An 11736-nucleotide genomic window follows, 5' to 3' on the forward strand; every position below is an offset into this window, starting at 1 on the left:
TGCAGGACCCATGCTCAGGTGCCAGTGACGGCACACACCTGCCTGCAAATGGTACCAGGGCTGACATCAAATAATGCATAATCTGCGTAACAGAACATCAGCTTCACTTGCCCTATTGCACAGGCCTCATCCTGAAGGGACAAACGTGGCATCTTTCCATGGGGGCAGTGTTGCTGCTTGGAGCATACACACTCCAACTCAACAAAGTTGGAGAACCCATGTTCAGGTGCCAGTCACTCACCTGTGAGGCAGTCACACACCTGTGACTACTGGCACACACCTCTCAGCAGGTGTGTGCTGGCAGGTTGCTCAAAACAAGAGTGATTACCAACAGAAGCATATTGGGTGATTTTGGCACATTTTTTGGAGGCGCTACCCACACGTTTAGCTGTGTTGCTCATTCCACGAATGCCCGATCCTTACAAGCTGTACCTCCTTGTAAAGGTGACTAATCAACGATAAAAATAATATAAAACACAATACCAATTGGTATTATTAAAGGGGAGATATAATTGGCCGAAGTTAAGCTTCCGAACTTTTTTTGAGCAGTTTATGTAGATAACTTGTTTGGCCTTCTACTGTTCTCTTGTTTGATCTCCTTCCCACTTGCCCCCCACCCCTCTTCTTCTTCCCCCCCTCTTCTTTCTATGGAAATTAACGTTGCGCTGGGAACGATGTACAAAAACGAATTTCACCCACTTTTGTACCTTGTAAACCTGTGATGTGACAATAAACCTGATTCTGATGTGTAAAAAAAAAAAAGAGAAGTTAACTGCTCTGTTCTGGATCAAGCTTAATCAGCCCTGGTGACTGCTTTGTGTGTGCTTTGTGTTAAGTGGCTGTCCCGCTTCTGTTCTGTCAAAAATAATTCAAAGCTGGCTTGATCTGCTGTTTGTTTGAATACTTAATTAGTCAGATAGGTAAACGTCATGAGGTACGTTAAGGCTAAAAGGATAACACAAGTCCTGGGGACTTGTTTCCATTGTGGTCCTATGAACTAGATTCCATTTCAGGGGGTCTAGTTCCAGTCCACAAATATTCCACAATCATATGGAATATTTGTGGAATACTGTAATTGTGGAACATTTGTTTGCGCAGCTGTGTATTCACAAGAAGAATAAAGAGATAATAAGGAAATGAGTGTGTATTGAATTGTGATTTGTTTGTAAACCTCTGTGTACTGTATTCCCAGTTTTCAGAAGGTGGCATAACCATTTGATCTTCATTTTCCTGTAGCTTTGTTTGATTAGCTTAGCAGCATGTTAACTACTAACTATGTTAAAGCTACAGGAAAATGAACAGGAAATGGGGATTACAGTTATGCACCGAGCCTAGAAGAAGTGGATTGTTTGATTAGTTTATTTGAATATTAAAATTCAAAAGGATAAAAAACACAAGAAAGCCCGTAGGCTTGTTTCAATCGTGGTCCTTTGGGAAAGGGGACATAGGGAGCTACAATACAATACAATATAATAACATAAAAAACATAAAACAAGGCCAAATAAAACTTACAAATTCAAAAAGGACAAACAGAAGACTAAACATCAACTAAACAAAAACTAAGATTGGGGTAAAGATGTCTATAATTAGTCTAAATTTGACGTAGAAAAGATGACCACATTTGGACTAGAATAAGCCCTTATGTAGAGGTTTGGACGTTCAGAAGACATCCGACAAAGACGCAATTAAAACTTTCATTCTGCACCCTTCAGGGACCAAAATGGGACGTTCAAAAATGACCTCATTGCACATTGGGAATAAAATAATATACTGTATATGTGAAAACATCTGTTCCATTCCTGTTGTTCCCTGAAGATGAAATGGTCGAGCTCGTTTGCCTGACCCCCAATTGTTATAATTGATCGTTCCTTCCGACCGACCGAGAGGCATACCGGACCGAGGTGGAAGGGCAACACTGCCCTCTAGTGGATACATCCAGTTTGTACATGCACATGTTAACCCAGAGTACAGAAGTCCTGACGTCACTCGTCCATCCCCTGGGTCGTAAAGTCATTTCCCTATGGAGAATAACATTGGGTCATCATAGAATCGTCTCATAAGAATTGTGGTCCAAAAATAAACAAACTGCCTCGGCGATATTGTCAGGGAGGAGCCTCGGCATTGTTTATGATAGTCAGTCACTCATATTTGAAAAAGTCAGTTTCTGGCAAATTTAACTAATTCGGCAGAAGTAACATTAGCGTTTTCTCACCGTCAGTTGATGCTTCATATCCATAAGAGTAAAACCGCCGGGGTCATTTGTTTATGTTTGGAACACAGTTCTTATTTGACGCGATATTAAACACGTCTATGGGAATTCAGGGGGGAAAAGGTTTTAAAGGTTTACGGTTCTAGAGGTTTTACATCTTCTAAAGCTCTAAGGTATTCTCTAAAATTCAAATGGTAGCCGATATGTCCTAAGTAGGCCGAACGTTGTAGAGTTGGAACGGAGTTTGTAGCTAAAAGTATGAAGGACTAGTTAGGGGTCAAAAAACGGGCCGAATACGTAGTGACAATAACGTCAGTGTGCTCGCTAAGTATATACTGTTAGGCACATACGTGAAATGTGGCCTCTGCACTTTAACGACTGACAGCCTCAAATCACTCTAAGATTGCCACATTGTTGACCTGACCTGGAATCGTACCCAGCACATCCAGGACCTCTGGTTCACCAGGCAGGCCCACTAACCACTCAGCAATGGCACTCTGATTAACATCATGTCAGAAAATGAAACCAAACAGTCTGACTATAGTCAGAGTCAAGCTTTACAAAATGTAAGTTGTGTAAAAAAAAGTCTGACTATACTAAGTTGTTATTTGTTTAAGTCAGGCTATACTCTACTCAGAGTCATAAGTTTACAAAATGTACTAAAGTACAGTGAACGTCTGTGCGGTTTGTCTTCATCACTGAAAATAACGTACATGTAAACAGATATAAAACTGCTGTCATGTGCAGTTGGGGTGAAGAAACACAACCATTTCACTCCTAATAGTACCTATTTGATTTGACATCCTGACTTGGTGCTGTGGCTGAGGCTTGAACCTGTTACCTGCGGCTCACTAGTCAGTGACTCTATCCATTCACCTACAGCTGTTTCCTTGTAATCTGTGGTTCTAAAACCTTTTGTTGTCAACCCCCCAAATTGACATGTATTTGGGCAGTGGACCCCAATGTGAAAAGATGTAGTGTCAGGGCCCCCCATGAAAAAGATTTATATTTATGCTGTAACACATTTTAAAGTTATTTGTCTTGTTTGTTGTTCAAGTCAAAGCACCAGGAAGGCTGTACTTGACAGCCATCTGTTAGCTCAATGGGTTGAGACACAGTATTCATGATCCAGAGGCCATGAGTTCAAATCCCATTGATGTCTTTCCTATGAGTCTTTCCTTTGCAGACTGGCTTCCAGAAGATCAAGTGAAAACCATCAGGAAGGCTGTATTTGTCATCCAACTCTTAGCTCAATGGGTTGAGACGCAGTATACATGATCCAGAGGCCATGAGTTCAAATCCCACTGGTGTCTTTACTGTGATGCTTTCCTTTGCAGACTAACTTCTAGAAAAACAAGTTAAAAGCACCAGGAGACCTGTAACTCTCAGCCAACAGCATAGCTCAACTGGTAGAGCGTCTGTCCAATAACATGACTTGACTTCACTTGAGTGGGTTCGATTCCCACTCGAGTGAAGTTTCCCCGGTATCTTGGGGCAACGGATAAATTGACTGATATCCTTAGTGATGCTTCCCTTTGCAGACTAACTTCCAGAAAACAAGTTAAAAGCACCAAGAGACCTGTAACTCTCAGTCGACAGCATAGCTCAACTGGTAGAGCGTCTGTCCAATAACATGACACTTCACTTGAGTGGGTTCAATTCCCAGTCGAGTCAAGTGTCCCCGGTAACTTGGGGCAACGGATAAATTGACTGATATCCGTAGAATAACTTGTAGGAGTGTGCTGGTTCAAATCCAGTTCAACCCAGGACCGAGCGGTCCTGGGTTCGATTCCCACTAACGTCAAGTCCCCGGTAAATTGGGGCAGCGGATAAATTGACTGATATCCGTAGAATAACTTGTAGGAGTGTCCTGGTTCAAATCCAGTCACCACCTTAGTAACTGAGACCGAATCTGGCCAATTCGGTCTCAGTTACTGAGATAGATAGAGGGTGTGTAGAGTGGGCGGAGTAGAGTAGGGGTAGAGTAAAGAGGGAATGTAGTGGGAGGAGTAGGACTAGGGGGAGGATTAGGAGTAGGACTAGGGGGAGGAGTAGGACTAGGAGTAGAACTAGAGTAGGGGGCCAGAGTAGGAGAAGGGGTAGGGCCCAGAGTAGGGGGAGGAGTAGGCCCAGAATAGGGGGAGGAGTAGGGCCCAGAATAGGGGGAGGAGTAGGAGAAGGGGGAGGGCCCAGAATAGGGGGAGGAGTAGGGCAAGAGTAGGAGAAGGGGGAGGGCCCAGAATAGGGGGAGGAGTAGGACCGGGGGAGGGCCCAGAATAGGGGGAGGAGTAGGGGTCGGGGGAGGAGTAGGGCCAGAGTAGGAGGAGGGGGAGGGCCCAGAATAGGGGGAGGAGTTGGGGGAGGGCCCAGAATAGGGGGAGGAGTAGGGCCGGAGTAGGGCCGGAGTAGGGGGAGGAGTAGGGCCAGAGTAGGAGAAGGGGGAGGGCCGAGAATAGGGGGAGGAGTAGGTGGGTGGAGTAGAGGCCAGAGTAGGGAGCCAAGAGAGGGATATGGTTTTGGTTTCTGTATGGAGGTGAAATTTTATTAGAGATTTGCAATATCGCGTGTGTGGAGATTTGCAATAAGAGGACAACTAGAGGGAAATAGGAATGTTGGCCTTAACTACCTTCCCTCCACCAAAAACATACAGAAACCCCCCCCATACACTCCTCCGGCCTCTACTCTTACTCCGGGCCCTACTCATCCCCCTACTCCTGGCCTCTATTCCTACTCTGGCCCCTACTCCTCCTCGGGCCCTACTCCTCCCCCTACTCTGGGCCCTACTCCTCCCCTCCTATTCTGGGCCCTCCCCTCCTATTCTGGGCCCTCCCCTCCTATTCTGGGCCCTCCCCCTTCTCCTACTCTGGCCCTACACCTCCCCCTATTCTGGGCCCTCCCCCTACTCCTCCCCCGGCCCTACTCCTCCTCCTATTCTGGGCCCTCCCCCTTCTCCTACTCCTCCCCCTATTCTGGGCCCTCCCCCTACTCCTCCCCCTTCTCCTACTCTGGCCCTACTCCTCCCCCTACTCCTCCCCCTACTCTGGGCCCTACTCCTCCCCCTACTCTGGGCCCTACCCCTTCTCCTACTCTGGCCCTACTCCTCCCCCGGCCCCCTACTCTAGTTCTACTCCTCCCCCTAGTTCTACTCCTCCCCCTAGTCCTACTCCTAATCCTCCCCCTAGTCCTACTCCTCCCACTACATTCCCTCTTTACTCTACCCCTACTCTACTCCGCCCACTCTACACACCCTCTATCTATCTCAGTAACTGAGACCGAATTGGCCAGATTCGGTCTCAGTTACTAAGGTGGTGACTGGATTTGAACCAGGACACTCCTACAAGTTATTCTACGGATATCAGTCAATTTATCCGCTGCCCCAATTTACCGGGGACTTGACGTTAGGGGGAATCGAACCCAGGACCGCTCGGTCCTGGGTTGAACTGGATTTGAACCAGCACACTCCTGCAAGTTATTCTACGGATATCAGTCAATTTATCCGTTGCCCCAAGTTACCGGGGACACTTGACTCGACTGGGAATTGAACCCACTCAAGTGAAGTGTCATGTTATTGGACAGACGCTCTACCAGTTGAGCTATGCTGTCGACTGAGAGTTACAGGTTTCTTGGTGCTTTTAACTTGTTTTCTGGAAGTTAGTCTGCAAAGGGAAGCATCACTAAGGATATCAGTCAATTTATCCGTTGCCCCAAGATACCGGGGAAACTTCACTCGAGTGGGAATCGAACCTACTCAAGTGAAGTCAAGTCATGTTATTGGACAGACGCTCTACCATTTGAGCTATGCTGTTGGCTGAGAGTTACAGGTCTCCTGGTGCTTTTAACTTGTTTTTCTAGAAGTTAGTCTGCAAAGGAAAGCATCACAGTAAAGACACCAGTGGGATTTGAACTCATGGCCTCTGGATCATGTATACTGCGTCTCAACCCATTGAGCTAAGAGTTGGATGACAAATACAGCCTTCCTGATGGTTTTCACTTGATCTTCTGGAAGCCAGTCTGCAAAGGAAAGACTCATAGGAAAGACATCAATGGGATTTGAACTCATGGCCTCTGGATCATGAATACTGTGTCTCAACCCATTGAGCTAACAGATGGCTCTCAAGTACAGCCTTCCTGGTGCTTTGACTTGAACAACAAACAAGACAAATAACTTTAAAATGTGTTACAGCATAAATATAAATCTTTTTCATGGGGGGCCCTGACACTACATCTTTTCACATTGGGGTCCACTGCCCAAATACATGTCAATTTGGGGGGTTGACAACAAAAGGTTTTAGAACCACAGATTACAAGGAAACAGCTGTAGGTGAATGGATAGAGTCACTGACTAGTGAGCCGCAGGTAACAGGTTCAAGCCTCAGCCACAGCAGCAAGTCAGGATGTCAAATCAAATAGGTACTATTAGGAGTGAAATGGTTGTGTTTCTTCACCCCAACTGCACATGACAGCAGTTTTATATCTGTTTACATGTACGTTATTTTCAGTGATGAAGACAAACCGCACAGACGTTCACTGTACTTTAGTACATTTTGTAAACTTATGACTCTGAGTAGAGTATAGCCTGACTTAAACAAACAAATAACAACTTAGTATAGTGAGACTTTTTTTTACACAACTTACATTTTGTAAAGCTTGACTCTGACTCAGTATAGTCAGACCTCTGTTTCATTTCATTTTCTGACATGATGTTAATCAGAGTGCTATAGCTGAGTGGTTAGTGGGCCTGCCTGGTGAACCAGAGGTCCTGGATGTGCTGGGTACGATTCCAGGTCAGGTCAACAATGTGGCAATCTTAGAGTGATTGGAGGCTGTTAAAGTGCAGAAGCCACATTTCACGTATGTGCCTAACAGTATATACTTAGCGAGCACACTGACGTTATTGTCACTACGTATTCGGCCTGTTTTTTGACCCCTAACTAGTCCTTCATACTTTTAGCTACAAACTCCGTTCCAACTCTACAACGTTCGGCCTACTTAGGACATATCGGCTACCATTTGAATTTTAGAGAATACCTTAGAGCTTTAGAAGATGTAAAGCCTCTAGAACCGTAAACCTTTAAAACCTTTTCCCCCCTGTTCTGAATTCCCATAGACGTGTTTAATATCGCGTCAAATAAGAACTGTGTTCCAAACATAAACAAATGACCCCGGCGGTTTTACTCTTATGGATATGAAGCATCAACTGACGGTGAGAAAACGCTAATGTTACTTCTGCCGAATTAGTTAAATTTGCCAGAAACGGACTGTTTCAAATATGAGTGACTGACTATCATAAACAATGCCGAGGCTCCTCCCTGACAATATCGCCGAGGCAGTTTGTTTATTTTTGGACCACAATTCTTATGAGACGATTCTATGATGACCCAATGTTATTCTCCATATGGAAATTACTTTACGACCCAGGGGACGGACGAGTGACGTCAGGACTTCTGTACTCTGGGTTAACATGTGCATGTACAAACTGGATGTATCCACTAGAGGGCAGTGTTGCCCTTCCACCTCGGTCCGGTATGCCTCTCGGTCGGTCGGAAGGAACGATCAATTATAACAATTGGGGGTCAGGCAAACGAGCTCGACCTTTATCTTCAGGGAACAACAGGAATGGAACAGATGTTTTCCCATATACAGTATATTATTTTATTCCCACTGTGCAATGAGGTCATTTTTGAACGTCCCATTTTGGTCCCTGGAGGGTGCAGAATTAAAGTTTTAATTGCGTCTTTGTCGGATGTCTTCTGAACGTCCAAACCTCTACATAAGGGCTTATTCTAGTCCAAATGTGGTCATCTTTTCTACGTAAAATTTAGACTAATTATACACATCTTTACCCCAATCTTAGTTTTTGTTTAGTCTTCTGTTTGTCCTTTTTGAATTTGTAAGTTTTATTTGGCCTTGTTTTATGTTTTTTATGTTATTATATTGTATTGTATTGTTGCTCCCTATGTCCCCTTTCCCAAAGGACCACAATTGAAACAAGCCTACGGGCTTTCTTGTGTTTTTTTTATCCTTTTGAATTTTAATATTCAATAAACTGATCAATCAATCAATCAATACACTTCTTCTAGGCTCGGTGCATAACTGTAATCCCCATTTCCTGTTCATTTTCCTGTAGCTTTAACATAGTTAGTAGTTAACATGCTGCTAAGCTAATCAAACAAAGCTACAGGAAAATGAACAAGATCAAATGGTTATGCCACCTTCTGAAAACTGGGAATACAGTACACAGAGGTTTACAAACAAATCACAATTCAATACACACTTATTTCCTTATTATCTCTTTATTCTTCTTGTGAATACACAGCTGTGCAAACAAATGTTCCACAATTACAGTATTCCACAAATATTCCATATGATTGTGGAATATTTGTGGACTGGAACTAGACCCCCTGAAATGGAATCTAGTTCATAGGACCACAATGGAAACAAGTCCCCAGGACTTGTGTTATCCTTTTAGCCTTAACGTACCTCATGACGTTTACCTTTCTGACTAATTAAGTATTCAAACAAACAGCAGATCAAGCCAGCTTTGAATTATTTTCGACAAAACAGAAGCGGGACAGCCACTTAACTCCCACAATGTTGTTCCATGCAGTCTAGCTCAAGACTGAATACAGAAGGTCATACAGAAGGACACACACACACACACACACACACACACACACACAGTAGTCACTAGGGCTGATTAAGCTTGATCCAGAACAGAACAGTTAACTTCTCTTTTTTTTTTTTACACGTCAGAATCAGGTTTATTGTCACATCACAGGTTTACAAGGTACAAAAGTGGGTGAAATTCGTTTTTGTACATCGTTCCCATCGCAGCGTTAATTTCCATAGAAAGAAGAGGGGGGGGAAGAAGAAGAGGGGTGGGGGGCAAGTGGGTAGGAGATCAAACAAGAGAACAACAGAAGGCCAAACAAGTTATCTACATATTTACAAAGTACCTGAGATAATAAAAACTAAGGTGCCTGAGCATAGCAGCAATGTATGTATACTGTGCATGATATACTTATGGACGTTAAGGTGCTTAGAGAAAAAGAGCACAATAAAAAAAAGACAAAAAAGTCAGTGCGTTATACATGGGATTAAGGTGCAAAAGGTCAGTGCGTGTCCACCTAGGGTGGACTGACCCTGGTATAATCCGCAAGTAGCTCCATGAGGGAGAGCAACACAAAAGTAATTTGTACCTGGTGTAGTCCACAGGTATGTCCGAGGGGGTCTAAGTCCAAGTCAAGTCCACGTCACTAGTCGAATGAAAATAAAATAATAATAAAACATAATAGCACAGCCTACTTTGCAGGGACACCCTTTTTGCTTGGGCCGGTTCCACAACAACTGAAAAATACCAGTAAGACTCCCTAATCGGGAGATAAGCGACCGTAGGTCACATGTATACAGAAGAGGGCTGTAACGGCGATTGGTTCCTAGTTGTGTGGGCAATGTATAGTTTTGTTTGGTGGTCTAAGAAATGTGGTGGCAGGCATGTTGATGACATGAGTGTAGACATACTGTGTAGTGTGTAGCAATTTGCGTGTTTTTAGGGGCAAAACTGTAGGAGTAGTGGGCAAAAATGTGTTGTGAAAAGCGGCCTGAAGGTGGCGCTAGAAGAGGGCCATGTGAGAAATTAGGGGTGGGGTGTCCGCGTTGCCTTGGCGGACGAATAGGTACCGGCCGCGGCTCTCCCGGACGCTCCTAGCCCGAGTTACGGCATTTTATGTGAGCTGCAGTGGCAGGGGGTCCTCCACTGGGGGCGCCACCACTTTTGCATCCGTTCTGGAGCACCAGGAGTGGGTGGTCCCCGGGAATGCCCCGTGAGCATCCCCGTTGGGGTGGTCATTTGGTAATTTGTCCACATGTGCTCATTTTTTACACTTGGGGGTCCCCGAGGCAGCTGGGGGTCCCTGGAGCTCCGGGGGTCCTTGGAGGGTGTAGTTTGGCAGGTAAGGAGTGTGTGTGCAAAATCTGGCATGGATCGGGGCAACGGGTGCGGAGATATGAGCAGGGCAAAAGTGTGACGTGCTGATTTTTTACACTTGGGGGTCCCCGAGGCAGCTGGGGGTCCCTGGAGCTCCGGGGGTCCTTGGAGGGTGTAGTTTGGCAGGTAAGGAGTGTGTGTGCAAAATCTGGCATGGATCGGGGCAACGGGTGCGGAGATATGAGCAGGGCAAAAGTGTGACGTGTGTGACGGAGGGACGCACGGACACCTGGAGCAGGTTTCTATAGTAAATGCGACCTACGGTCGCAATTAAACAAGTGCTGTACTGAATAGCCAGTGAGCTACCAGGGTAAGGTCCAACCAGAGCTACTTCGTTGAACAGAACACAAGTTCAAATTACACAATACTGTGCAATACTGTGACACTAAGATCCCCCACAATGGACAGTGAAAGTTCAAGTTAAATCAGTCCTGAGTGCCTGCTGTGTGTCCTCCGCCTCCCCTTCTCGCTGGAGCATGCTTGAGGTGGTCTGAGGCATGCTGCCTTATGAGTTCCTCTGTGGCTTCTGGGTCGAATTTCATGACTGCATCTGCATAGTAAAAAAAGACAATAAAAAATGTGCAACGGCAACATGCTGTCCTAGTCCCTATCTGACATAATACACAGCTCGATTTAACTCCTGCCATCTGGTAGGAGGTTCAAGAGCTCAGGGGGAAGCACCAGCAGGTCATCCAACAGCTTCCCCAAACCATCAGAACCCTGAACCCATGCTCGCCATATATTGCCCCCAAAACCAACATCTTGAAAGATGGATTGCACTTTGAATGCATCAGCACTTTTTACCAATGTTGTCTGCTCTTTACTTTTTAATGTTTGCCTCTTTTTAATGTGCACCATGAGTTGTGGAGAATGGTATTTTGCTCCCCTGTTTGCATAGTGTGTATTGTGAAAGTGACAATAAAACTGATTGTGAGTATCCATATTGACATCCAAAAATGCTTGTACATTCACAACTAGTTTAATACAAAGCCATCTCCCTTCTACACCTAACCACCAGTTATTTAAAATGTTATGATAGCAACGGTAACGGTAGACAGTTGGCATTGTATTTTTTTTATGTCAACAGGGAAGGACATGTTTTACCCAATTACATTTAGATTTGTCCTTGGTCAACATGAAATATGGGCTTACCTTGTATTGCGCTGAAAGTGGCAGTCTTCTCTTTTTCCCCCTTCATGTTCAACTGTGCCATCAGACTGTTACTGAAGAGCCTTAAGAAAAACAAATTACATTTAATAATGTAGTAGGATTAGGATGTATTGTAAAACATGGTATAAACCCTTAATACTACTAATTTTCACTTAATGTTCAACCATTATGTCATTGACATGACATAACAGAGGATTCAGGTGTTAAGCTAAAAAGAAAAAGGCAAAATAATGGAAACATGCAGTCAGGCGCTCATCTAGAAGAATTAACCAAATAAGTGTTCACACATTGAAAACCACAGCGCACCCAAACATCACACAGGGGTTAATTCATAGTGTATGTTGAAACATACCTGTCAAGAACATTGTGG

This window comes from Gymnoscopelus microlampas, assembly GCF_963454915.1.
Source record: "Gymnoscopelus microlampas genome assembly, chromosome: 24".
Lineage (NCBI taxonomy): Eukaryota > Metazoa > Chordata > Actinopteri > Myctophiformes > Myctophidae > Gymnoscopelus > Gymnoscopelus microlampas.